Below are 10,577 nucleotides of genomic sequence, written 5' to 3'. Positions count from 1 at the left end.
ACGTAGTAGACGTACAGGAAACCCTTCTTGTTCTCGTTTGTTTGCTTGTTTCTTTGTTTATTATGGTTTAACGTCCCTTCTTAGGATCAAGACTATGTAAAGACGTGGACCTACAGTTTACAGTAATATTCGAACCGCTTTAATTCGTTCTATGCTCTCCCGCTTCGAATTGAACCCGGGACACAGAGCACCAAAGGCACGATTGCTATCCATTAGACCAGCGAGGAGGGCTTCTTGTTCTCGTGTAAAAAAAAAAAAAAACTTGGTTTCACAATGAAATAGTAGATCGTTATAAAAAGAAACTTTCAACTAAGTTACTGAACAAATTCCAGTCAGCAAAACGCGAAACATAGTATGAAACAGTGCGGTCGACAGGTGGCAAGAAATATTCCAATAGTCGACCAACACAAGAAACAGGCGGTCGATTTTTAGAATATGTCACGAAATCAAAAATTTTATACATGCATGTTGAAGAACAGACCTTAATACCAAACAGGAAATAATTTGAAGCAATTTGGCGCACTCTCAAATAATCCAATAATCGACCACCCTTGGTCGACAATTGGTTTGTATGGGAAAGAAAAAATGCCAAATTCCGACCACATTTTAACATGTATTTTTTCATTTAATACTATCCAGTTATTGACAAATTATACTGTACAGTTTCTAGAATAACTTAGTTTTGTAACAAAAACATTTCTTACCTCACGTACTATCTATATCATCAGAAAAGCGAAAAATAACAGGTGCACAAGATTCCCATTACACGCTGTCGTAAACTGTGCACCTGAGTCGTAATTCTACAGATACGTCGAAATTTATCGGTGAAAGACGACCAGCTGGCCAAGGGAGAGGGAAACAATGATTGTCATTGGTGGTATATGATGCAAGCTTTATCGCGAATCACTTTCCGCTCCAAAAGACCATTAGATATATTTTATATACACAATAGTAAGCAAAAATGGTCGACTATTGGATGGCGGTCGACTATTGGCGAACTCACCCTATATCTAAATAATCGAACTCAGATGTACCGAGAAAAATTTCATGGATCAGTGCTAGGCCTAAGAAGTTTTATACTTAGTGTTTATTTTTAATACAAAGCAAGTTAATAGTTTTGGAAAAATATGGATTATGGCTGTAGCTTTGTTAAATAATAATAATAATAATAATAATAATAACCTAATAAAACTGAACTACCTGAGACGGTAATTTCGTACTTGAAAAATCATCATGCAGATCATCCCCTTACATTATTACTGCCTTTTTATTTACAGTGTCCCCCGTGGATGAGTGGTTACGCTCGTTGCCTTGTAAGCAAAGGGTCACGGGTTCGATTACAGGTGCGGACACAAGTTGTTCGAATCTCACGTTAAGCTGCAACTCCTTTTCTGCTCTGTTTCCTTTTTGATTAAAATATTTCTCTTTGGTTGAAGTAGAAAAAGAAAGAAAGCAAAGGAGATAGAAAGAAATTTTACTTTTTTCTAAAAATCAGAAAGATTTCATTCAATTCTTTCTGGCCGTACTTTTATTTCTTTTTAGCTACGTGAAATCAGTGGAAGTGACAATAATAATGAGCTCACGAATGTAGGTTGACACTACGGTGACATTTTTCGGCAGTTGGAAACGCTATCTTTGAGCAGTTTTAGTCACGTACAAATGGAGCGGCAACGTGTCTTTCCCCTTCAAGTATAAAAAACAAAAAAAAACTAGCTATTAAAAGCTAATTAAATACTTTATAAGGAAAAGAGAAGTTAGAAAAATCATTTTTGTATCGTCGGTAAATATTTAACATTTTAAAAGATAAACTACAGTAGTGAAATCTGTTCTCTTTAAGGGGGGTAAGTACGCAGAAGTAAAAGCCCATAAGCAGCGACAGTACAGACCAAACGCTGGACGAGCAATATTTCGACACTACCATATTAGCCTGTATTCCACCAACAATCAGAATGATATCTTCCTTGCTATGGTAGCAGCTGAAGTCTCAACTATATTATCAAAATCCAAAGTGGATGCTATTTCATTTTCAATAGAAAGAATGGCCAGATTCGTAAGTATTTCTTGACTCATTGTAGAGTACAAGTATGATTTTATCAATTTCATCTTGCTGAAAGACCTTTCACATAATTCGACATATACGGATAGTGTTATCAAAATCTGAAGAGCGGTTGTCGAACTTTAGGAAACTTCAAATCCCATTAAAGATACATATTTCAGTATGCCTTGTGGGGAAAAGTCAAGTTGTTCTTTAGCTTTTGAGCACACCTTAATGATCGGATTATATCCTTACAATCCTGAAATAACTCTACGCCATCTAGGCCATTCGGGTTTAACGAAACCAAATCAAAGCAACATGCTTTTAGCCTTTCCTCGCTCTCATCATTTAGCTGCTGCACAAAGTTGGCCATAAAACAGTAATCCAAATATGTCGTTCAGGTCATGCATCTGAATAAAATGGCCATATACTTGTTGTCTCATCTCGTCTAGAATTTCACTGATAGAGGCGCTTCACTTCGGCCTGTGCAGTCAAGGGTTCATTCTTTGCTTCTCCAGATATGCATCTCTTTCTCCTACTATGTGTACCCACACTTATGTTCCATGCCCTGCAACTTCCTTCAGCTGCGGATATGATTTCCTTACCCAGCTCAAGTCTCCATGTATCAATGGTGTCAACTAGGCTCTGTAACTGAATAAGAGTTTGATTGAAACTCATATTCTGAAATTGAAGACATTTTTGGATCCGATCAATATATGAGAGAACTGCAGACCAGAAATACAGTAAAGCGATGAAGTTGAGTGACTGGATGCTTGCAAGAAAAATACCAGCATCTCCTTTATTATCAACCGTTTCAGTCGAAGTGTCATACAGTTCTTCTAACACATCATAGCACTTCATCCAATTGACTACAAAGTGCCTTCACAGTTTCTGTTTTTGAACTCCATCTGGAGTCACGTTCATGTTTCAGATCAATATTTACGTGCTTTTGCAGCACATTCCATCGGTGAGCAGATCTAGAGAAGAATACAAACAAACGTTCCATTGCTCCAAACTAAGTGACCGCCAGAACGTAACGTGCGCAGCATGTACGCCACAAGGTTCAATGAATTATTGTTACAAATAACGAAAATGGCCAAAGGACTTATATTCCGTACGAGGGTCACTACGAAAGTTTTGAGATGTGAAATAACTTACATACTTAAAATCAAATATTTAAAGAAAAAAACAGACACAACAATATTGTATTTGTAGTAAGTATTTAAACCTTTCTGAGTGCGAGTGTAGTTTTCCTCCCTTTCGTTGTTCATGCTGGAGTAGCATACTTAAAATAATGACTTTTAAGATTTGTTGTTTCCGGAGAAAGAGGGAGGCGGCAAATTACGTCATTGCGCGGGCGAAATATTGCCTTGGGCCGGCCCGATGATATGTACACTCATGTCCAAAATGATTGTCGCATATCTATAACTGTCTTCTTGTAAGAATATAATTTGATAATGATTTTTCAGGGTACTTTTAATACTGGTGCTGTGTGTATAATCGGAAAATGTATATTTGTGGTAAATTTCAAAGGAAAAGAATTATAAATACGAAAATGAGAAAGAGTAAAAGAAAATGTTACTAAATGGACAAGAAAGTTTTATTTTCGTTTTATTGTTCTTATTTACTGCTCTTTTGACATGAAATTTGCCACATACATGTCTTTGCCGATTATACACATACTAACATTATAAGAAATACCAGGCGGATTCGTTATCAAATTATATTCCTACAACAACATATTTATAGACATGCGACAATAATTTTGGACATGAGTGTACATACAAGACATGAATATAGGATGACCTAATTTGAAGTAATGCAGGGTGTTTCAAAATGAATATTAGGATTTTGAAACTGTAGTATCTATTACAATTAACTTAAAATTATAAGTGTTATCAAATGAAAGAGCAACTCAAACAGTTTTGTACACACGCATGCTATGCATTGTTTCCTCTGTCTGCCGTTAAAAAGAGCAAGTAGCAAAGGTGTAGACTAGAGACCAGAAAGCTTTGTGTGTTTTAATTTTGCAAAGACTGAATCTGTAGTTACAGTGCAACCGTCTGTGTGAACTGCATGTTTTGTGCCATATGGCGTAAAGTTTATGGGCCTTTCTCACCTATTGATTCAATATGTGCCATGTGACGAATGAAGCTCACATCGAACACTTGAAGCAAAAACTGTTTGAGGTGTTCTTTTATATATGATATATTGTTTATAATTGTGCGTAAAATGTAATTAGTACTACGAAGACTAAATTCCCCGATATTCATTTTGAAACACCCTGCATTTCCTAACATCAGTATTGGAACTGAGATGTAAAAAGGAGAGATTGTAATTGTTTACAACAACGATATTATTATTAGTCAAGACTATAATTACTACAACAACACAAGTTAGTAGTCAAAAAATGTAATTAAATGTACATTCGTAACCCTTTCGGACCCAGGTGGCCAAAGTGGCACATACGGGTGTGTCACTTTTTTAATCCGCTCCTGTATGGTCACTAATTAAGATATCGGTATATATCTTTTTGCCAAATATGGTTGGTCCATAGTTTATCATTTTAGTTTCTTTTTCTACTGTGTGTCGAATTTCCTTCTCAAATTTCACCCCAGTCAAAAATTCGAGAATTTTCGAATTTTCTTTATTACTTTGCCCCTGTAGCTTCATTCGTTGTAGAGAGACCTCCTTAAGACTTGTAAGGTAGATACGTCTTATGGATACCTAATTGTTGACATCAATTGGACGGGCTTGCGCGCAGTGTTGCCAACTACGGAAATTAAAATCTCCTTGAATTTGGGCAAAAAATTCGAAATTTTTGTTACAAACCGTACCTATACGTCCAAATGCAAGTCAACTTACGCCAGTCGAACATTTGTCCTTACTGAACAAACTCGGGTACATATCGTTACAGTGGGGTAATTAGGGGACGCACGAAAAGTTCGAATTTAGGTTCTAACTCTTGATTTTCCCCTACTTTTCTGTTTATCGAAATATATTTTTGGTAATTAAAAGCATTGTTTCTTAAATATCGCCATTATACTTGTAGGATATATTAGTAATGTACCAGTGTTTATTTTAAGATAGTTTTCGTCTGTCTGGTAGCAGTGTTGCCAGCTACGGAAAATTTTAATTCAAGATGTTAGGGGAAGATTACGTGTTTTGTCTATTATATCCCTCTTGTTGACTACATAGGAACAAAAGTACCAGTATTTGAAAGTCTTGTCTTTGCCCTTCACAACGCACTATAGAAAGTTTCAATAGAATAGTTAGGGGAAGTACAGTTGAGGTTTACAGTAGACCTTGTTCTCTAAGTGGAAAGATAACTGTGATTTTTTTAGGTAGACTGAAATATTTTTAATGACCTGCTTACTTTATTAGATATCGTCACAATACTTGTAGGGTATATTATAAGGATACCAAAGCTTCTTTTAAGATAGTTTGTGTATGTCTGCTAGCACTGTTGCCAGCTACAGAAAATTTTAATTTCCGATTTTAATTTCATGCTTACTTTGTTAGATATCGCTATGGTACTTGTAGGATATATTCTTATGGTACCAAGGTTTACTTTCAGATAGTGTACGTCTGTTTTATGGCAGTGTTTCCAGCCAAAACAATTAATTCCCGATTTTAAGTGAAAAATTCTGCAAATTTCCCTTTCCCCTCCATTATTTCCCTCTTGCTCGCTATGTTGGAACAAATGTACTACTACCTGAAAGCCTTCTCTTTAGCCTACAGAACACACCATAAAAAGTTTCAATAGAATAATTAGAGAAGCTGTAGCCCCGGCATATCTGTTGATTTTTGCTTCTGAGGCGTAAAAAGTGTCAAAATTTCATGTGTATGGAAACAGACATTTTTTTCTTTCTCTCTTTGAATGGAAGCCAGCGACTTCAGGTTTTCACTGTACCTTCTCAACGCACCAAAGATTTTTTTAGGTGACTTAGACCCATATGGCAACAGTGGTGCTAGATACAAAAAAAAATTAAAATTCAATTAGGGATTTTTTGTAAATTTTCACCCCTACATTTCCCTCAGTAATTTCCCACCCGCTTGCAACACTGCAATGTAACGTACACCAAAAAATAGCCATATTCCTTTTCTAAAACACAAGGTCTTAACCATATCAATAGGGTAAACGGTTTTTGAGCAATAAGTCACTAACTGACAAAGTAGGAAAACGCCAAAAATAATCTGGGTCCGAAAGGAATAATCACACGATTTTGCTCGTATAGGTACAAGGAAACAAACGATTTGTAAGTTACGAGGGCTTCGACTCAAGCTCTATTGATTATTTCAATAATCTTCAACATAAATCAATAAATAATAGCTGCCAGAAAAAAAACAAATATTTGAAAAAAACATGAAAAAGAACGATGTTTTTACTGAAAAAAAAACTTCACAGAAAAAAACAGTTTTTTTACAACACTACGTGTAGCACACCAAAAGGAGGCAACGCAGCAAACGGAAGCAGAAACAGATGGGCTGATTATTTTGTAAGCGACATAGGTGGAGTTCCATGTCAAGATAACTCTGTTTAAGTTGTTCTTATGTAAGAAAACATTCAGTTGTTATCTCTAGAAAAGCAACGGCGTGCACAATATTATCAATTGCACGAGAAACAAAAATATTTCTGTTACATCTCGAGCATGCTTTTTTATTTTTTAACCACATGAGTACCCTGATGTTTAACAATTTTCGTCTTAACTCTATTTTTTTAAATTTAGTACATTACCAAATAAAACAACAATTCTCAGTAGGACCGCCGCTATAAGTGGTAGACAAAAGAACTTTTGTTTGCTTAATTGCTTTATTACCTAACCACTTTTGATGTCTGTAGGGCCGGGCCGTCCTTGGGGAGGCTGCCCCGGACTTGGAGGAGGTTTCTGGGGGAAGTGGTTTTATTACGCTGTTTGTTAGGTGGTTAGATGGGTTCCTGGAAAAGGTTGAGTGTTAGGAGGGATGGAGTAGTTTCTAGAAAAGAGGTTGAATGACCTGAATTACCTGATTTTGATAGGGTTGTTTCTAACAGCTATGGTATGATCAAATTAATTATTTTTTTATTCTTTTATTTTTATAGGAAACTTATTCTTATTTGTATTCTCCTAATAAATTACTCGGAGCAAATTGTATTGGATCGCTTGCCCTGCAAACTCCTTATTTATTGGATCGTATCTTTTTTTCATTCTTTCGCTTCATTAGAAGCTCATTCTTATTTGTATTCTCCTAATAAATTAGTCGGAGCATCTTATTTGTTGGATCGTTTGCTGTGCAAACTCGTTATTAAATTTGTGATCATATTATTTTTCCCAAATCGTATGTTAAAGCATACTCCATAGAACAATCTTTGATTGTGGTCATATTAATTAATTCGATCATTTGCATAGCAATTTTTATTTTGATGAATCATTTTTCATTCTTTCGCTTCATTAGAAGCTCATTGTAACAATATCATGTTTGAACAATATGTGAGTGTACTAAAGAAAAACTCGTTGTTAAATTTGATTGTGATCATATTAATTATTTGTTCTTTCGTATTATTTATAATAATACTCGTTCTTATAAATTGGAGGGAATAAACTTTATTCATGCGGGACACATTGTGGATTTTCCGTCTGAAAGACGTCGTGTATAGAATATGTATACTTCGGTACGATACGCAATACTGGTACATATACAGAGCGTGATTCTTGTACGTCTTTCGCTGGTGAACTCAAGACATGAACTGAACTTTTCGCGCGCTTTTTGGAATTTGGTTGGGCGAGAGTGAAAGATGGCGTTGTCGGGTAACAGGTGCATGTTAAAACATGAAGACAAATACAAAGGAAAACCGACGCCGTGTTTAGTATACATCACAGAGTGCCGACAGAGTAATAAAAAACAAGTTTGGCGTCAAGGTAGGTGAACAAAAGACATTGTCGGCGAAGAATACAAAGAGCATTGAGGTCGTGGCGGGTAATCATGTTGAATCATGCCCCCTATGCTAATTGGTAATAGAAAAGAAGTTTGGCGGCGCGTTAGGTGAACACAAGACATTGTCGACATACAAAGAAGATTAAGGTTACGGTAGATAAACATTACAGAACACCGGCAGAGTAATAAAAACAAGTTTAATGGCATGGGAAATGAAAATAAAACATTGTCGACGAGGAATACAAAAGAAGTTTGGCACCACGTTAGGTGAATACAAAGAAGATTAAGGTTGCGCTAGATAAACATAACAGAATACCGACAGAGTAATAAAAACAAGTTTAACGGTATGCGAAATCAAAATAAAACATTGTTGACGAAGAATACAAAAGAAGTTTGGCACCACGAATGGTGGTACATGACGCGACACTGAACGGAAATACAAAAGAACTGTTGATCCTGTTGAAACATGAAGCGGTACTGAATACAATAGAAGATTGTTACATTGATATGATACCGAATGAAAATACAAAAGAAGTTTTGCAGTATGAATTGTGTTGACACTTTTCTTTGTACGTAGATAACATCTAATTGTTTAGTACAGGATATGAATAACATTATTGAGGGAATACCGTTGTGAGATGTGAATGAACGGGGCACAATGTAAATAATTTTGATGATGTTGTTTCAAAAGAATGTTTGATCAATAAATGATATATGAGAACATAAATGAAATGTAAGCATATGTTTTCTCCGTCCCTTATACCTATTGAAAGTTGTATAAAGAATTGTAAAAGTACATCTGAAAATATTTTAAATGATGTAAGGGGAGTCTTTTAAAGTACCACGTGATATGACGTCGACCAAGTTTTCCTTATATATGAGGTATGATAAGAAGCTGGCATAGTATCATCACGGACTCGTCTGCCAGTATAGTACAACGAGAAATTCAACTTTGCAACGAAGTAAATTGAGATTCTTCATTTGACTATGTTGAATCTCCCAACAAAAAGTTCAAATCGAATAGAGAATCTCCGGACTTGTTTATTGATGAAGAAACTTGCTATTTTTCTCCGGCTTCCCCAGATGTTATTATAGAGGAAGAAACTTGCTATTTTTCTCCGGCTTCTCCAGATGTTATTATAGAGGAAGAAATCACTGATTTAAGAGAAGACCCAACACTAATTCCAACTTCGCCTGTTGGATCAAGAACAACTTCACCGTACCAGTAGCAGGAACACCGGAGCAAAAGTTTCAAGTTCCAGCGATAAAGTGGACACTTGCTGAAGAAGAAGAAGAAAGATCAACATCTCCTGATTTATTTAATGAGGAAGAGGAGGAAGAAATTTGTGAGTTATTCAGTGAGATACAAGAGTGCAAACCCAGCATGCCATCACCAAGTGTTTCACCGTTGGATTTTCCATCTTCACCCCAAAAGGTCCCATTGGATTTGCGTGTGCAAACGAAACAGTGCCAGTGCGAGTGTAGTAGTGATTTTGTAAGTGAAACATGTGTTAAAGATAGTATTTTAAAGTGGGAACCGAATACAGTTTTACTTTGCATGGGTTGTACCCTAAATTATTTCAATCAGTTCGGGCACAGGTGCCTTCTTGTGAATATATTAACTCTTGAAGCAGAACCATGGAAAATTATGGCAAGCAAAAATGTGAGAGACAAAGTGTATGAAAATTATGTGAAATCGCATTCTGCTAACAAAAGAAATGAACATTTATTTCATGAAAACTATGACAACTTATTAAAGAACCCAAATTATATTGAAGGACTAGTGAACATTTTATTAGAAAAAGATAGAAACGCTGCAAAGTGATTTCTGTATATATTATTTTTATAGTTGTGTGTGTGTGTGTGTGTATCTGTGTGTGTTATTGTGTTTGTACATATATATATTATTTTCTATACTTGTTTGCTTGTGTATATCTTTATATCCAAATAAATATATACGAATTTCATTTCTTGATTTTTATTTAATAAAAAACTTTCCTAAATAAAAGGTGTCATTGACATTTTACAAGGTGAAACTCATTTACGATTTCCATCGTTTACTTTTGGAAACTCATTTAAAATTGGTATTTGATGAGTGTTTTATATTTTTCTTGATTTTTAATAATACTTTGAAGTATTTAAAAGTTTGATGAGTATTTTACATTAAATTATTTACAAGTTTCCGATTTTCAAAACATAGTTCCTCAAAGTTTGTGTAACAAACAAACATACCTTGAATAAGAAGAGTTTATTTAACGAAAGATCCACATAAATAAATAAGAACGAATTTGTGCAACAATTATTTGATGGACACAAAAATATGGACATAGACTCTGCTTCTATGAGTATTGTGTTAAGAAAAGTAAGCAGAGTTTTTGCAATAATTTTTATTATATTCACAATCATAGATTGTTCAGAGTTCCACAGAAATTTTAATATATTCACAATAAAAAATTAACACCAACTTTGCAATGAGAAAGGATTTTCTAAGTTCACACTTAAGTGTCCTTAGTATTTTACATAGTAATTATTTAACACTACATAACTATGATGATGTAAGAGTATTACGGTAAGTAAAACGAATTAATAAAAAAATAAGAAGATTGTTCATCGAGTAAATTTTACA

Source organism: Thermobia domestica, chromosome 1 (assembly GCF_964235325.1).
Source record: "Thermobia domestica chromosome 1, izTheDome1.hap1.1, whole genome shotgun sequence".
Classification (NCBI taxonomy): Eukaryota; Metazoa; Arthropoda; class Insecta; order Zygentoma; family Lepismatidae; genus Thermobia; species Thermobia domestica.
The sequence above is the reverse complement of the archived record's forward strand: the minus strand, read 5'-3'. Positions refer to the sequence as shown.